General features: G+C 40.7%; 1 pseudogene; it reads right to left on the reverse strand.

The window, feature by feature from the left end:
• Positions 1 to 9286: 9286 nt before the first annotated feature.
• Positions 9287 to 9404, reverse strand: LOC126264085 (5S ribosomal RNA; annotated as a pseudogene).
• Positions 9405 to 18448: the final 9044 nt, after the last annotated feature.

Raw genomic sequence — 18448 nt, forward strand, 5'->3', positions numbered from 1 at the left:
ACACAACAGCGTCATTAGCAAACAGGCTCACATTGCTGCCTGCTTATCCTATAGACTGCTTATACACTTGGAGAAAAGAAGCTCTCGTGTTGCACTTCCTTGACGCAATCCTGACGTCACACTTAGCCTTTACCAGCTCCACAAAGGAATGTAACAATTTGAAGCTTCCTATCAGGGAACGGAGTACCTAAAACTTCAGGCAGTGTATAAAGCGGACGTCCATTAGCAATTTTGCGATGTGGCAGAATGCGGCCATCAAACACGCGTTGGCGCGACATCAGAAATTCCGGCCGGCGCCTCCGTTAACGGCACCCATCTGGCCTTTAATTGCTGCCACAAATGACCGAAGTTCCGGATCAAAAGGGAGTCGCGGAGGGGGGGGGGCGGCGTGGGAGAGCCACGTAGCTCACAGGTGGCCTACGTCGATACCCAGCGGACCTGGACCTCGTATGAACGTACTCCACCGTTCTGTGCAGCTTGCAGATGTGATCACTGTGAAGTAGTCGGTAAAATTATTGTAATATAGAACGATGGAGAGATCGACCAGCGCAAAACTATGGGAGACTTTGCCAGACACACAATGCGCGATTTCTATAAATATTATCAACACTAATAAGGTGACCGTCCGATCTCACTAACTTCATTCACTATGACAGGGTATGTAGGGCACGGATAGGACTTCAACAAATGTCAACAGAAGGACGTAATTCTCAACCGTTTTCTAGAAAATCGAGTTTGATCATTTTAAGTGTGCATATATACATTGTGTGGTCGCTAGTATTCATGGATTCTGCAGCCGAGTAAGTACGCGCTTGGTTTCATAAGCGTGAGGTCTGAGGATCGAATCGCGCTGGTGGTACTCTATCATTCCCACTTATCTGTAAGAACAAATTTATGATTCTGCAGCTTTCGATATCTACTGATTCATTTGTAAGTACGCTGTTTAGGTTTTTATGTTGGTAACGCCACGTAGCCCTCTATATGAAAATCACTGACTGTGCCGTGTGTAGTCTGTGGCTGGTTTGCAGTGTTGCAATATTTGCTATTGTAGTGTTGGGCAGTTGGATGTGAACAGCGCGTAGCATTGCGCAGTTGGAGGTGAGCCACCAGCAGTGGTGAATGTGGGGAGAGAGAGAGAGAGAAGAATTTTGAGAGCGGACGATCTGGACGTGTGTCCATCAGAAAGAGTATGGCTCAAATGGTTCAAATGGCTCTGAGCACTATGGGACTCAACTGCTGAGGTCATTAGTCCCCTAGAACTTAGAACTAGTTAAACCTAACTAACCTAAGGACATCACAAACATCCATGCCCGAAGCAGGATTCGAACCTGCGACCGTAGCGGTCTTGCGGTTCCAGACTGCAGCGCCTTTAACCGCACGGCCACTTCGGCCGGCTCAGAAAGAGTAAATTTGTAATATTGGATGTCATGAACTGATTACATACATACATACATACATACATACACACACACACACACACACACACACACACACACACATATATATATATATATATATATATATATATATATATATATATATATATATATATATGATGACTATTGAACATTATTAAGGTAAATACATTGTTTGTTCTCTATCAAAATCTTTCATTTGCTAATTATGCCTATCAGTAGTTAGTGCCTTCAGTAGTTTGAATCTTTCATTCAGCTGGCAGTAGTGGCGCTCGCTGTATTGCAGTAGTTCGAGTAACGACGGTTTTTGTGAGGTAAGTGATTCATGAAAGGTATAGGTTATTGTTAGTCAGGGCCATTCTTTTGTAGGGATTATTGAAAGTCAGATTGCGTTGCGCTAAAAATTTTGTGTGTCAGTTTAGTGTTGATCAGAATAAGTAAAGAGAGAAAAGTCTGAGTACGTTCAGTTCTGCTCAGCTGTTTGAAAATCAAATAACGTAAGGGGTTTACCAGCACAATAATTCATAAATTTTTCTAAGGGGATGTTTCACATTTTCTATTTTCATAATTTTTACCTGAGAAAGCAATTTTGCCTCGAAAATTTTTGAAGGAGTTTCCCATTATAATCGTATTCAGTGTTTATTACATGTACTGTATGTCTCAATAATTACACTATTGCCGGCTACTGTGGCCGAGCGTTTCTAGGCGCTTCAGTTTGGAACCGCGCGACCACTCCGGTCCCAGGTTCGAATTCTGCCTCGGGCATGGATGTGTGTGATGTCCTTAGGTTAGTTAGGTTTAAGTAGTTCTAAGTTCTGGGGGACTGATGACCTCTGATGTTAAGTGCCATAGTGCTCAGAGCCATTTTGAACCATTTGAATTACACTGTCCAGTCACATTAATGTTGCCTTCTGCAAAAAACTCGCATGGCCGCCTTTTGTAGCGCGGACGGGTGCGTGACGTGCAAGAAGAGTCAGTGAGGTTCTGAAAGGCACCGACAGGAATGTGGAGCTATGCCGACTCCTGTGCGCTGGCCAGCTGCGTTAGGTTTCTCGGCTGACGATGCATGGCGAGAACAGCCTGATCGACGTTCAAAAAATTGTTCAAATGGTTGTGAACACTATGGGACTTAACTTCTGAGGTCATCGGTCTCCTAGAACTACTTAAACCTAACTGACCTGAGGACATCACACACATCTATGCCCGAGGCAGGATTCGAACCTGAAACCGTAGCGGTTGGGTGGTTCCAGACTGTATCGCCTAGAACCGCTCGGCCTCCCGATCGAGGTGGCCCCACAGATTCTTGATTGGGTTTAAATCAGTGGAGTTTGGTGGCTAGGGGAGTACAAAAAACTCATCTTGGTGCTCTCCGAACAACCCATGTACACTGCAAAGTGAGTGACATGTTGCATTGTCCTGCTGGTAGATGCCATCTGGCCGAGGAAAAACAAACTGCTTGTAGAGATGGGCATGCCTCCAAGGATAGATGCATATTTGTGCTGATGCATTGTGCCTTCCACAATGACGAGATCACACAGAGAATGTCACGAAAACATATCCCAGACTACAAAGATCCCTCGATTTCTGCAGGGTGTTTGCTTAGAGGTGTTTCACGCCGATGGATCGTAAAGCGTGAGTCATCTGCAAAGGGCACCTGTCGTCACTCGGTGGACATCCAGTTGTGGTGTTGGTGTGCAAATTCCAACCTCCGTCGTCGATGAATAGCGGACAGCATGGTTGCATGGACCAGGCGCCTGCTGCTGAGTCCCAAAACGCAGGAATGTTTGCTGAACGGTCGATGAGGATTCTCTATTGGTAGCTCCTTGGGTCATCTGGCCTCTCAGTTTCGCAACATTTGCGCGTCAATTCGCCTGTAAACATCTACGAAACCGTCCTTCACCCATGTCATCTATGGCCCAAGGTGCACCAAAACTGCCTCGGTGCCGGTTTTGAATAGAACGATAATTAAATCAAGACCCAACGCTGTCGACAGGCATTGATATACATCAACGGAGACAGTTGAAAATGTGTGCCCCGACCGGGACTCGAACGCGGGATCTCCTGCTTACATGGCAGACGCTCTAGCCACCTGAGCCACCGAGAGCACAGAGGATAGCGCGACTGCAGGGACTTATCCCTTGCACGCTCCCTGTGAGACCCACATTCCCAACTTAATGTCCACACACTACATTCGTAGTGCCCCTGCCCATTACACTCATTACTCGCGGCAGACAATCTTACCGAGTTCAATAAGAGTTCGGGCAATACGTGTGCATCCGCGCAGAAGCAGGTCAATGGTCGGTTAGCCTTAACTATTCGTATATAAAGATGGTACGTGTTCTTTCGTACATGAGCGTGCAAGGGATAAGTTCCTGCAGTCGCACTATCCTCTGTGCTCTCGGTGGCTCAGGTGGCTACAGCGTCTGCCATGTAAGCAGGAGATCCCGCGTTGGAGTACCTGTTCGGGGCACACATTTTCAACTGTCTCCGTTGGTGTATATCAACGCCTGTCGACAGCATAGGGTGTTGATTTAATCATTTCATTCTAGAGCGCTGCATGTTCACCGATGGTATCTGTTCTTTCGGACATAACCGAAGGAACAGATACCATCTTCATATGGTTTTGAATAGCGTCATTTTCCCATGCACGATGAAAAGTTTACAAACTTAGCCGTTTCGGAAATATTTCCACCCTCGGCCCAAAAGCCAATGATCAGGCCCGTTTGGACGCCAGATAAATCGCTCCGTTTCCGTATTACGACAACGTGTCCCCACCAAACGATTTATATACCCTCCATCGCTTGTGCTGCTACCTGCCGTCTGTGAGTGTTTACTGCACGTTAACATAGAACATGTGAGGCGGTCACATTAACGTGAGTGGACCGTATATTGTTTTATATGTTTCCACGATCAATATCACTCTGATTCGTGCAGTCCTCCATAGGTTAACATTATACTGTACTTACGACAAAAGTACATACAATATCATGAATAAAATGACTATACTGATCTGATTTAAAGGGCTCGTGTATTTTCTTTTTGTGTCCAATCTCCTCATGAAACAAAATTTTCTCGTTTCTCAGGATAAAGATTGTGAAAACAATAAATGTGTCACTAAATTTCCGCAGTCATCATACATGTGTTGTTAGAATTATGTGGAAATGAAAAAAAAATCACATACCGGTAGCCAGATTCGCTCCAGAGACCTCGCGTTTAAGAAACTAAGTGCTTACTCGCCCGGCTGCGGACACTGAATACTAACGACGATACAAAATACATAAACACGCCTAAACTTTTCAGGTTCGGTTTTTCCGAAAACGGTTGAAAGTTGCTTCTTCTTGTTCACAAATGTTGAAGCCCTGTTCATACTCTACAAGCCGTGTCAATAGGAATCAAATGGGCGAGGGGAAATTCGAACTGCCCCATTGCAGGCTACATCTAGGAGTTAAAGCGCATAGATTTAGGGTAGGTAAACGAAGGGTCGCTACACTTTGGACGTGAATGGACGGTACGGAAAGTCACATCAAACAGGGACGCGTTCACACTATCCCAGCACAGTGTCACCAACGGTGAAAGGGATGTTATCAGTCATCCCTCGTGAAATAAAACGTCTGAATACGGTATCAGAACTAAAAAACAGACAATGATAAAGTATATTTTTCAAACTGCTGTATAACTGCAAATAAATGCAGTTATACAGAAAATACAGAATTTTTTTCTTCGATCCCAGTGAAATATCACAAACAATTGTCACACTATCGATTTCTGTTCATAATCACCATCTTAAGATCTGAATAGAACAGAAGCAGCCTTATTTATCGTCATACGATTACACCAACGCGGCATTGTAAGATATAAAATAAGTTACCTTGACATCGTGGAACAGGTATAATGTGAACAGCCTAGGTGTTCACAGATCAGCGTCTCTTTTTTACCTGTGTGGGAGCTTGTAAAAAAAGATGGACTCACTCACTTGTTCATTCATTCAAGCAAGTTAGAAATTATCACCTTCACATACATTGATACAGTGTGGGGAGGAAATAAACGGTGTAACCGTCCAGTACAATACTGTTTTTTATTCTTCAGTAAAATATTAATTTCAAACATAATTAGGAAAACAATCTGGAATCACGGCTGAGTGATTGTTATACACTGAAGTACACCCTAAAGACCCAAAGAAACTTTTAGACCTGCCTAATATCGTATAGGGTCCCGGAATGCACGCGGAAGTGCCACAACACCACGTGGCATGCACTCGACTAATGTCTGAAGAAGTGCCGGAGGGAACTGACACCATGAATCCTGCAGGGCTGTCCGGAAATCTGTAAGAGTACGAGGGGTTGGAGATCTCTTCTGAACAACACCTTCCAACGCATCCCAATAATGTTCATGCCTGGGGAGTTTGGTGGCCAGCAGAAGTGTTTCAACTCAGAAGAGTGTTCCTGGAGCCAATGTGTAGCAATTCTGGACATATGGGGTATCGCTTTGTCCTGCTGGAATTGCCCAAGTCCTTCGAAATGCACAATGGACATGAATGAATGCAGGTGATCAGGCAGGATGCTACGCCGCACGTTTTGAACTGGAATGCACTTTCACTTCCATTTGCTCTTGAGGAGTACAGAACACACCTTTTTGTAACATTCTTGTTCTTTTCACTTGGGGGTATGTGCATTGGAAAATGAGCTCACGGTCTCACCTGATGTTACATAGTTTTGGTTCCCGTTGATGGTATCCCACGAATACTCAAGACAGCTAAGCATTCGCTATTATCTGCTGTAAACCGCCCTCATCAGCACCACGAACAAATCCCTTCGTCATGTTGTTTGTTTACCAAGATCAGCTATCAACTGACACATCTAGGCTCTGCTTCGTTTTAGAATGCATTGTAGAGCTGTCTATTAGCTGGAAAATGAGCTTCATTCATTCGTATACTGTATTGGTTAAAAACAGTCTTGGTGCATTATGCTTACTGCCTGAGTCCCCATCTTATTCTGTTACTCGCTCCTGTGAACGGCAACGCATTGTGGAGGTCTTGGTGTCACTCGCGTCCATATAGAAAAGTTTTTACTGAGTTTAACGAAGGCGATATTGGCCTGCTATATTCGACGATGCCCTTTGGCTAGACTGACTAAAGGATTCTTCTAAGAAATACCAAATTAAGATAATCTGAAGATGCCTAAATAAGGCGAAACGCGTCGTTGAAAAATAAAAAACTAAAATTGCAACCAAGACTGTTTTTAACCAATACTGTTAAGCACTGGTTTACTGTATGCCACATATGGATTGGAAGAATTTCTATTCGTATAGTGATTCGCGTATTTGCGACCTGAGCTCGTCATAAGATTTAAATGCCATAGCAACTTCGTGCGACAGCCCTTCACTCTATGTACTGCGTTAATTGTAAAGGGCGCAAGTTCTTTCTGTTATTAACTAGCGGAGAAACCTGGCGATGCGCAGGTATTATTTATAGCTGCGCGCACCCCCGTACCAACCAGCGACTCGTCTTGTGCTTCACGTTTATGACCTCATAACTCCTATTTGTCATACAATGATATAATATTGTAGGTGCATTCAGTGGCATATGTGGATACTATCTGCAAAAAGTGCTGCGAATGGAGTTAGTGGCAACGAAGTAATAAATTTAAACATCATGCACGAAGCTGCAGTTTTACACGCATCTAACTGTTTACGACGTCGTATCTCCTGAAATGTGTATCGTACAAAGATATAATTTTTCATTTACATTCTGTGGTGTACATGCATAGTGTTTGTATAACGTACATTTAGTAGTAAAGAAGTAATAAATTATAACGTCATGCCTCAAGCTGTTATTTTACTGCACGAACAGCTGAAAAATAATAAGCGATAAACATTTTTCCTTTCATCCTTTGGCAGGGGCTGCCAGCGAGAAAATTTTTGCAAAGGTGTGAAATAATGTGCAAAGTTCATTTCAAGTCGCTAAGTGCTCTCATTCTTAAATACTGAACCAATGAAGTGTGGTAGTTCACGAGTCGCGGATTACGCTTCTTTTCACCCCCGCCCCCATGACTAATAGATTCTTACCCCCACCAGCGATTTCGCCTGTCAGTAAGGCATAGGTGTACCAGGTTTGGTTGACACCGGTCCAGTGCTTTAATATGAGATGTGGAATATAGATACGTACACGCATACGAGTACTCACATCCAGTTTGTATGGGCTGCTGTGGAAAGCTGGCACATTAAGTTTTGCCATTCACTATTTTTTGGAGAGCAACCTAGTCGGAACGTTATCGACAGTGTCAGATACATATTCTGGAGACAAAGTCATGATTTTTATGCTAGTAAATTAATATTTCCAGAGGATTTAGCCCCTAGCAGTGGCGGCTCACCCGATTGAAAATAAAAGCAATAAAAAGAAACTGTGGATTAAAGCTCAGGCTACAACCCTCATTCAGGATTTCTTAGGAAAGGGAAGCGTCACAACGTGAGAGCTATGAAAAGTAATTTTTAACGTGAAAACTGTTTCTAATCTCCTTAAAATGGTTCTAAAAATCAACAATTGTTATGGTGACGACTGATGGCGGTACTAACTCTTCGTTACTGTGGTCAACTACGAGAGCGTAGTTAAAAGTAATGCCTCCGAATTTTTTATTCTGTTCTCAATGTCTGACGAGTTATTCAATGTCATACATATTATTCGGTCGACTTCCCCGCTTCACTGAAGCAAGATGCAAAACGCTTCAGCTAGAGGGCTCCGAATTGTAACGTATAACACGGTGGTGTATAATACAATCATGTCGGTGTGTGAGAAGCAGCTTGTTGTAATCTAATTTCTAACTGAAGAAAAATTGGCCCCTATTGAAATCCATAGAAGAATGAAAGCTGTGTACGCTGTTGATTGCATCGGCGTCAGCAGTGTGTGGCGTTGGATTATTCGTGTTAGTAATGAAGGAAACAGGAGGTCAGCACCTCAACATGTGTGACAGAGCTCGGAGCGGACGACCTAATACGGCAACCAACGAGACTATCGGAATTGGCTTGGTAAATCCATCCGAGAATATCGTCGGGTAACATAGATACAGCTCTTAGGTAAGTGTGGCATATCACGACAGCGTGTACAGGCCATCACTGCAGAGCTGCGGTACAGAAAACTGTGCACACTGTGGGTGCTTCAAATACTCACTGCTGACATGAAACAGAGGAGAATGGACAACAGTTAACATTTTTTTGGCGTTTTGAGCGTGTGTGTGATGGGTTCCCTAACAACACTGACGGGTGATGAAAGCTGAGTTCATCATTTTAGCTCCGAAAATAAGAGAGGATGAATGAATTTCCGCCACAAAGGATCACCGAAGTTGAAGACCGCACTATCAGCAGGCAAAGTCATGAAACTTCCTGGCAGATTAAAACTGTGTGCTGGACCGAGACTCGAACTCGGGACTTTTGCCTTTCGCGGGCAAGTGCTCTACCAGGAGACCTTCAGTGTAGTTTGGAAGGTAGGAGACGAGGTACTGGCGGAATTAAAGCTGTGAGGACAGGGCGAGAGTCGTGCTTGGGTAGCTCAGTTTTAATCTGCCAGGAAGTTTCATATCAGCATACACTGTAGAGTGAAGATTTCATTCTACGGAGAGTCATGCTCACAGCGCACTGGGACATTCAAGGTGCGGTGCATCTGGAAGTCGTAACTAAAGCACTTCGTCCTCAGGCCACAAGTGGGCCATCGGGACCATCCGACCGCCGTGTCCTCCTCACCTGAGGATGCGGATAGGGGGGGCGTTTGGTCAGCACACTGTTCTCCCGGTTGTTATGATGGTTTTCTGTGACAGGAGCCGCTACTAATCGGTCGAGTGGCTCCTCAATTGGCATCACGAGGCTGAGTGCAACCCGAAAAATGGCAACAGCGCATGGTCACCCAGACGGTCACCCATCCAAGTGCCAGCCACGCCCAACAGCGCTTAACTACGGTGATCTTACGCGAACCGGTGTATCCACTGTGGCAAGGCCGTTGCCCCATGACTAAAGGCATCACCATTAATTCAGCAGTGTGCTATGAAACCTTCAGAAAAATGAAAGTACTAATTCGACGATTTCGTCGACACATGGATCGCCCTCTCCTTCACCATGACAGTGCCAGACCATAGACGAGAGTTCACTAGACTCGCCTTCGAGAGGACGACGGTTCAATCCTGCATCCGGCCGTCCTGATTTAGGTTTTCTGAGATTTCCCTAAATCGCTCCACGCAAACGCCAGGATGGTTCCTTTGAAAGGGCATAGATGAGCCAAACCAACCAACAGAGGAGCCCTGCGACAGCTGAAACAATCCGACGCCTTGGGTTCACTGTCACTGTTCGTCCTCCTTAGAGCCACGACGTGGCCCCATCCGATTTTCATCTGCTCCCAGACCTTAAAGAAGATCTTCGAGGACTTCATTTTGATAGTGGTGAAACGTTGCAAACAGAGGTCAGATTGCGGCTCCGTCAGCAAACTCAAACATTCCGCAGTAACGGTATCCACAAACCGGTCTCTAGTTCGAAGAAATTTGTTCGTCGCCAGGGTGACTACGTTAAGAAATAAATATGATGGTGTTACTGTAGTTAACATCAGTTCAGCTACGTTCATGGAGGAATGTTAGTGACGTTTGTTTTATTTAGCAAGAGCTAAGAGTTTTTACATAAAAAATTCGAAGGCATTACTTAAGAGCTTTCCCTCGTAATTTAGCATTACTTATGTGTTTGTGTAACAACATATTACATTTTTTATTTGGTAATAAAAATATCCTCGGTTGTTACAAATATTGATGAAAACATACACAAACCTTGAAAACATGCAAATTACAAAAAACGTTAATTTTCCATAACAGCGCAATTTTTATAAAGTTGTCAAATGTTTCTATTTCCCATACATAATGCTCACATTCCTTAATATAAGAGAACTGATAACTACAATTATATTGTCCTAATTTTACCTATAATGTACAATTTACTTACGGGTAGCATTTGGAGAAACAGTGTTCATTCATTGTCTTCATTACTGAAACAACTTTCACACCATTGCAGCAATGTGTTCTAAGCACAAAAATTACTTTATATGTGGTATCAATGTTTACTTCTCCTTTTTTTGACTGTAGGTCATATCATGCATCTGCAACTTCACCTGCTTTGTGTTCATTTTTTTCAATTTTTTTTTAATTTTTAGGGGCGTTTTCACTGGAAGTTGTGTTACAGGTATTTCCTTTTCAGCCTCAGTTGCAGATTTAGACAAAGAGGTGTAACTGTTCATAATTGCTAACTAAGGAATTGAATTATAAATAATCAACTCATAGACTACATATAACACGATTATATTACAGTTTGGACTCATCATATTTATAAAAGCAGAGAGACTCTAGAACTGTAATGGGATTTGATACACCCCAGCGACAAAATAAGCATCTGTGTTCCTCCACGAACGAAGCTAAACTGATGTTAACTACAGTAACACCATCTACAGCTCGTAAAAGTAAGCTACGAAAGTGTTCAAATACAAATCATGCTCTATTTGTGACAATGTTGACAAATAACGAGGATGTGTGAAACCCTAAGACAGTAACGAAGCGTTAAATAAATTTGAGACGTAACTATCGATGGCTCGATTAATCACATTTACCACAGCGCGCTATCAAAGTGCTGTCACAGGTTTCCTGGACTCCGCCTAGCGCCAAGGTGTATAAAGCACATGCGCTGAGGAAACGTTGGCAAGTGTGACGAGGTAGTGAACACAACCAGTCGGCGATTGCCGTGTTTACGGCACCAGCTCAGTACACAGTAACCAGGGAGACGACTCCAGTATGTGGGAGAGAGCCCCAAGGTTCCATACTAGGTCCACTACTTTTTCTTGTGTCTATCAATGATCTGTCATCTGTTTCATTACCAGATGACAAGTTTGTCTTCTTTGCAGATGATGCAAACATTGCAATATTAAATCAAGTATAAATTTAGAAAGGGCAGCTAACCAAATTTTTACTGACATTAATAAGTGGTTCATAGTCAATTCACTGTCATTAAACTAGTTCAGAACTTCCAAGAGATTTCCTCTAATGTGTGTATAAAATATGATGACATGGAAATAGGAGAACTTGAGAGTGTAAAATTCTTGAGATTACAACTTGATAATAAATTCAGCTGGGAGCGACATACCAACGAACTACTAAAGCACTTAAACAAGTCTGTGTTTGCAGAGCGAATGATGTCAGACATAGGAGACAAATATAAAAAAACTGGCATATTTTGCTTATTTGCAGTACATTATGTCATATAGTATCATATTTTGGGGTAATTCCACAAACCGAGAAAAAATTTATAGAATACAGAAGCGTATAATAAGAGAAATGTGTAGTGTAAAGCCAAGAACATCATGTCGAAATCTGTTCAAAGAATTGGGCGCACTAACCACAGCTTCTGAGTATATTTATTCCTTAATGAAATTTGTTGTAAATAATACATCTCTTTTTCCAACTAACTGCTTAGGACACAGTATTAATATTAGGAATAAGAACTTCATACATAAAGATTTAAAATCACTTACTCTTGCCCAGAAAGGAGTCTAGTATTCAGCAACGCATATTTTCAATAAGTTACCAGAAACCATTAAGAGTTTAGTTTCAGACAAGGCACAATTAAAACATAATTTTAAAAAAAGTTTGGTGGCCAACTCCTATTCCATCCATGAATTTCTAAATAGTAGAAGTTTAATTTTAAATCTTGTACATCATTTACTGTTCTTAACTGAAGATCATTGAAATATATAATTTACTTTAATTTTTGACAATACTTGGTTGTAACTAGCTACCAAGTGAATGATGGATTTAATGAAAGCAGATTTAAGTATTAAACCTGTAAATATTATAAGTTTAATTTTAATTCATGTACATAATTTTACTGTTTATTGACTGAGGATCATTAAAATTAATGAAACTCAAGTTTTTCTTACATTTTTGTAATGTGTTTATCTGACATGTTCCACACCCAGGAGGATCCCCTCTTTTGCGAGTCTATGGAATGAATAATTAATTTAATCTAATCTAGTAGTATCGCCTAAGTCAACAAGCGCACGGCCAAACTGTCCGCGGTCTCAGCACCAATCACCAGGAAGAGCTTGTTGGTTTGTTTCTGTACCCCAGCAGGTTGCTGCCGGCAGTGCACAGCAATAAGGGGCACGTGCTTGGGCCATATCTATAGTAGCTGTGAACATCACGGTACGTGACTTACTGAAACGTGTACTCACCTTGCCTTGCACGATTTTTGAATTATAGCCGAATTAATTGATCTTCGAGTAACGGCATTTGTTTGAAATCAGCTGCAGAAGACTGATAGTGGTCTATATTGCTGCGTTTAGCGTGTTGGAAGTGTTCTTTAAAGAATACTGCATGTCTGAGCTGTTCATCTACTGCTTGCAGAAGAGGCCTGTTGTTTGAATTATTTTGTAATAATTTTGTAATAATTTGAAGCTGTCGTTCGATACGTTTTGTAATAATTATCTCGTCACTTCAAAAGCGACGACGTCACCTGCGGCAGTGGGACGGATTCTGGGATAATTCAGTTTTTATTAGACCGTATAAGTATCTGCCAGATGCCGAAAGTTTTCAAAAGCGTAATCTGGAAGTTCAAGTTACGTAAAGCGGACGACGGTAGTCTGCTGCATTGTTTAATAAATTAACTTAATACTGTTAAGCAATGTTCAGACTAACGATATTTTAGTGAAATTAGAAATAAAGCTATTGTATATTTTCTTAACGCTCTAATGTTTCTTTATTGGTTTTTAAGAGTTTAATGTTTGTATTGGGCTTACGTATTCGGTAACTGCTGTTACGATTTACACATGTAACAAAACCTCATTTTCAAAATTACATTTTTTTCGAAATGTAACTGGAACTGTGAGTAGCCTTACTTTTAACTGGGGAAGCTGTGAACAACTAATAACAGCTTCTTGGAAAATGATGTATTTTGAGAGAAATGTACTTTTTGCTAGGCAAATCAACCACAAAGCTCCACTGTCTAAGTAACCCGATCTCTACCACCTTTCCAAAAGCGTAACGCGTTTGCTCAAAGTAAGACTTTGTGCAGCCGCAAAGGATGCCGTAACTCCCATATTGCGGCTGAGGAACAAAGGTCACAAAAAATTAGGGAGATTCTGTACTATTATGTGTCGAAGGGTGTAGACGTTGTTTTGAGGCAAAATTTATATATTTTTGTGCTTTGCATCTACATGTGTACACCGAAATCCTCGTCACTGTATGAGGTGCACGCTACTTCTAGTGGCACTGTAATTCCTGTAATTTCTCCCCAAAGAGTCGGGAAGCTACAATCTTCTGTTCTTATACCCTGCCTAGTGGTAACAGCATGGTCGCAAACACCCTACCAGTTAGGCTAAGATAGGTTAGCTTCAATGTTCTTAGAAAACCTACTAATACAGGTACCACTGTACCAAACTCTTATGCACATCCACTCCCACAAAAAAGCTGCATATAGGTCAATGCTATACAGAGTCCCCAAATTTCCACTTCAACATACAGAACTCCATTAAGAAATAAAAACTATGAAATATAATGCACTGATATTACATTGCATTAATATTTGTTCCATAGATCATGAATATGACATTTCGTAATGATGTGGTACGTTTCAGTTTAACATAAATTTTCTTTAGATAATTTAATTTTTTTAACAATTTCTGCTTCATATCTAACAATTTATGTATCGAGTAGAAGGAGTTGCCATTCAGTTTCGGCTATCTGTCAGTCTTTCGATGTTATTTGGTAAAAGACCAAAGATATTATTAGCAGCATAATTCACACCTTTCTGTGCCAAAGATAGATTTAATCCAGAATAGTGAAGATCATTTCTACTTTTAGTGTTTTACTTGTGTACTTCGCTATTATTTTTGAATTTGGTATGTTATCAATAACAAATTTCATAAGTGAATGTATGTACTGCGAAAGTAGCGTGAATATCCCGAGTTCCTTAAACAAATGTCTCTAAGGTGATCTCAGGTGGGCTCCAGGTATTACTCTGATTACACTCTTTTGTGCTACGAATATTTTTCTCTCTTACCCCAAACATGATGCCATATGAAAGCAACGAATGAAAATAGGCATATTATGCTAATTTACTGATATATTTATCACCGTAATTTGCAGTAACCCTAACAGGACAAGTAGCTCAACTTAAACGTTTCAGCAGATCATCAGTGAATTTCTTCCAATAAAATATCTCATCAATGCACACACCCAGAAATTTTGAATAATCTGCACTAGCAACGGACTTCTGTTCAAAGTCTTTACTTAACAATGATTTTATGCCGTTTACTGCACTGAATTGTACATACTGTGGTTTCTAAAAATTTAGGGAGGGCCCATTTGCGGAGAACCACATAACAATTTTCTGAAAGACATTGTTTACAATTTCCTCAGCTAATTATTGTTTTTTGGGTGTGATTGCTATACTTGTATCATCATCAAAAAAGTACTAGCTTTGAATATTCTCGAATACAGAGTGGCACGTCATCAATACACGTTAAGAACAATAAGAGACCCAAGACTAAACCCAGTGGGACACCATTCTTGATACCTTCCCCGTTAGAGGACTCTGCTGATTTTTGCAGACTATCCATACTCTTAACTTCAACTTTCTGCCTTCTTCCAGTTAAATATGGATTAAACCATTTGTACATTGTCACACTCATATCACAATACTCAAGCTTGTGCAGCAGAATTTCATGATTCACAGTCAAAAGCCTTTGAGAGATCACAAAAGATCCCCAATCGGTGACGTTCGGTTATTCAAAACAATGGATATGATCCTTCACTCCTTAATATAACGTCACAACAGATAAAGAAAGGACTTAACAAACAACAATAAACTACACTCATAAGCTATAGCACCCCATATGAAAAAATGGAGTATCTTGGTACAGCAACTGATAAATTAGCTAGGTTATTCAAAGATACGAATGTAAAAATCAGCTTCAGCGCCACCAAGAACGTACGTGGGACGTATATTCACAACATGAAACTGCCCGATAGAGATCTTGACGCATCTGGCCCTTACAAAATTACCTGCAGTCAGCGCAACAAATATTATATAAGCCAACGGCAGATATTTCAGAACTCCATTCAAAGAACAATAATAGAGCGCTACAAACTGGAGAAATGTAACATATTAGCAGTAGCAACCCACATTAAAGACATAAGCCACCCTTTTATAATCGAAAACAACCTTGAAATTTTGCGCCAAATCAAAAAAATTGAAACAAGCGATATCAGGGAAGAAATGGAAATTTTCATTCGTAACACAAAAATATAGTGACAATATTCATAGTGACATAACGCAATTAAAAACCTCAAAATTCTTTAGTAGCCTTGACCGAGTTCTAATGCTACAGATTGAAAACGTGCCAAGCGTACAACAAAAGACTACTAGGCTGGAAAGAAACGATAGCCGATACTAATTCACATGCTATAAGGCCGCCTTATTGTACGGTATTTAAAGTATACGATTTAAGTCTATGGAGAAACGTTTGTGCATTGAGAGTGCATTAAAAACAGTGTTAGATTAAGCAGTGCAATAGTGTAATGTTGAACAACAGCTCCGCCAGTATATCAACGATGCAGATCAAGCTTTAGGACGTCGCGATATATCGCACGATTGTTGCGCCATAACAACTGATGCAAATCGATCTGCATTCCACACAGGCTGTGATGTCAACCACAACAACGAGACCACGCCAGCAGAAGCCAAGATTCCCTGCCTCCTACTCCCAAATGCTACTTCAGCAGCTCCAGCAGCAGTGTAGTGAACACAACAGTTCTAGGTTAATTTAGACACTGTATCTTTAAGTAGCGTCTGTTTGCATAAAACCGTGATGATGAGCAAAACACCTCTGAAGTGCGTTGCAGTATGTTAGTTAAACAGAAAATAAATAACTGTGTCTCGTAACAGGAAATCACAAATAATTATCCACTAGATATTCTTCTTCTTGTTGTTCTTGTTCTTCTTCTCCACTTCATGTTATTGGCAAAATACTTGTTCCGACTTTACATTCAGAGGTGTTCCCATATTTTCCTAGGTCTTCCAGGATGTCTTCCTCCTTGTGGCTTACAAAGTCTTGTGTGTTTTGGTAATCCACCTCCATTCGTTCTATTAATTAAGATCTGTTCTATGTCTTCTTTACGTATTCTGTCTAATCCTGAACATCTTTTAATCTTTCGTAAAAATCTCACTTCCTCTCTTTGTACCTTAGTCATGTCCTGTGTGGGCCACCTAGTCTCACTCCCATATATTAAAACTAGTGTTCCAGTTACTTCATGAATTTGCTTCTGATGTCCTTCCAAGTCTTGTTATTCAACTGAACCTGGTTTTTTGAATCTCGATCTTTATTCTAATTTATATCTGCTCCTACACAGCAGTATTAAGAGATTTCTTTTCTGTGGTTTTGCTATTGATAATTATCTTTGAACGGATTAATGCGATAACTCTAGGTTTAGGTACCGAAATTTGTAAGTTATATTCTTTGGCAATTTGTTCTAGTCTATGCACAGATAACTAAGATCATCCGTTAACAGTAAAATATTTATTGCTGTATCATTTATTTCTGTATGATTTATTTTTTTCTATACTTAGTGAAACAGTCTAAATCGCACAAATCACATTTATTGGTGTCCGGTTTCAGTCCAAATGCAGACCATCATAAGACCGTTCCCCAAAGGTGATCTGTCTTCTTCTCAGTTATTGAATGAACAGATTGATTTTAAAGACAAAAAATATTTCGATTTATTGGACGATTTACTCTTCTTTAAATACTTACTCCTCTGTACTATATTTTTACCATTAGTTGACAAACACGTGTAGCATGTATAAGTTTTTTGAGAACGAAGTTACATACGTCGCTAGGTACCCTTTAGTGTTACATCACTTATTTTTTGTTTTTATATAACTGTTGACACCATCTGGAGGCTTCTGCAGCTCCTACCCCTTAGATCCGTCTCCATATATCAACTTAGGAGTACGAACTGAAGATGGTCCGCCTTTGTACCGAAACCCGTCACCAATAATCATGTATTGTATGATCTAAATTTTTTCTAGGTACAGTTGGCAAAATTGTTCGTTGTTTCTCCCAAAAATATTTTCAAAAATTTATTTTTTTCCGAGGGTTTATCTCTATTTTCCACTTGACGGTGTTGTCAGTGCATGTGTTAAATAATGTGGGTGACAAGTTATACCCTTGTCCTAGCCTCTGAGTCGTTGTTAATCTATTCTTCGTCCTCCTGGTATTAATTAAAATGTCGGATATTTAACTTTTATTATTTTAATTAAATGGCGGGGATATCCTCTGAGGTTCATAATTTCCATAGTCTAGATCTTTTTACTTTATGGAAGGCTTTTTTGAAGTCGATGAATACAGTATGAGTTTCCAGGTACCACTAGAGCACCTGCGTATACAGGGTTAATTCACACTCCACCGACCAAATGTATGATGATGTTTACGGATATTTTCGTGTAATGGAAGCTTGGTGGCTCGTTACAGAAAGGCAACGTAATTACAATTTATTCCGTTTGTTATCCCAATTAAGTTTTTTTTCCTGTGAAATTACCTTCACAACAGTGAAAATCCAATAACATGGAATCACCAAAATGTAAAGCACAAAACCCAATGTATTAAAACTATTCTCAGATACGAAAGTACTGCAGTATGGTAGCCGTTGCTGTGGCAACAGCACAGTACACTGTCGTAGTGCCTGTCTTCTACTGCATTCACTGATCTCATACACAAGGTGCATACTGGCGGACTTTTCCACAGTACTGTTTATGACTGTTTGCGAAGGACTAACATTGCCGGATAACAGTAGAAAACTGATCAGTACCACGCTTGCTGTTGTCAGTAAAAAGTGCCCCTAGTGAATGAAAAAATATATGCAGTGCATACCATCGACATTTGAACTATTGTGCTGATATTTGCAGTGCAATGCAGAACAAGGATAAACAGAGGTAAGAAATTAAACGAAATGCAGTTAATGTGT

Source organism: Schistocerca nitens, chromosome 6, assembly GCF_023898315.1.
Source record: "Schistocerca nitens isolate TAMUIC-IGC-003100 chromosome 6, iqSchNite1.1, whole genome shotgun sequence".
Classification (NCBI taxonomy): Eukaryota; Metazoa; Arthropoda; class Insecta; order Orthoptera; family Acrididae; genus Schistocerca; species Schistocerca nitens.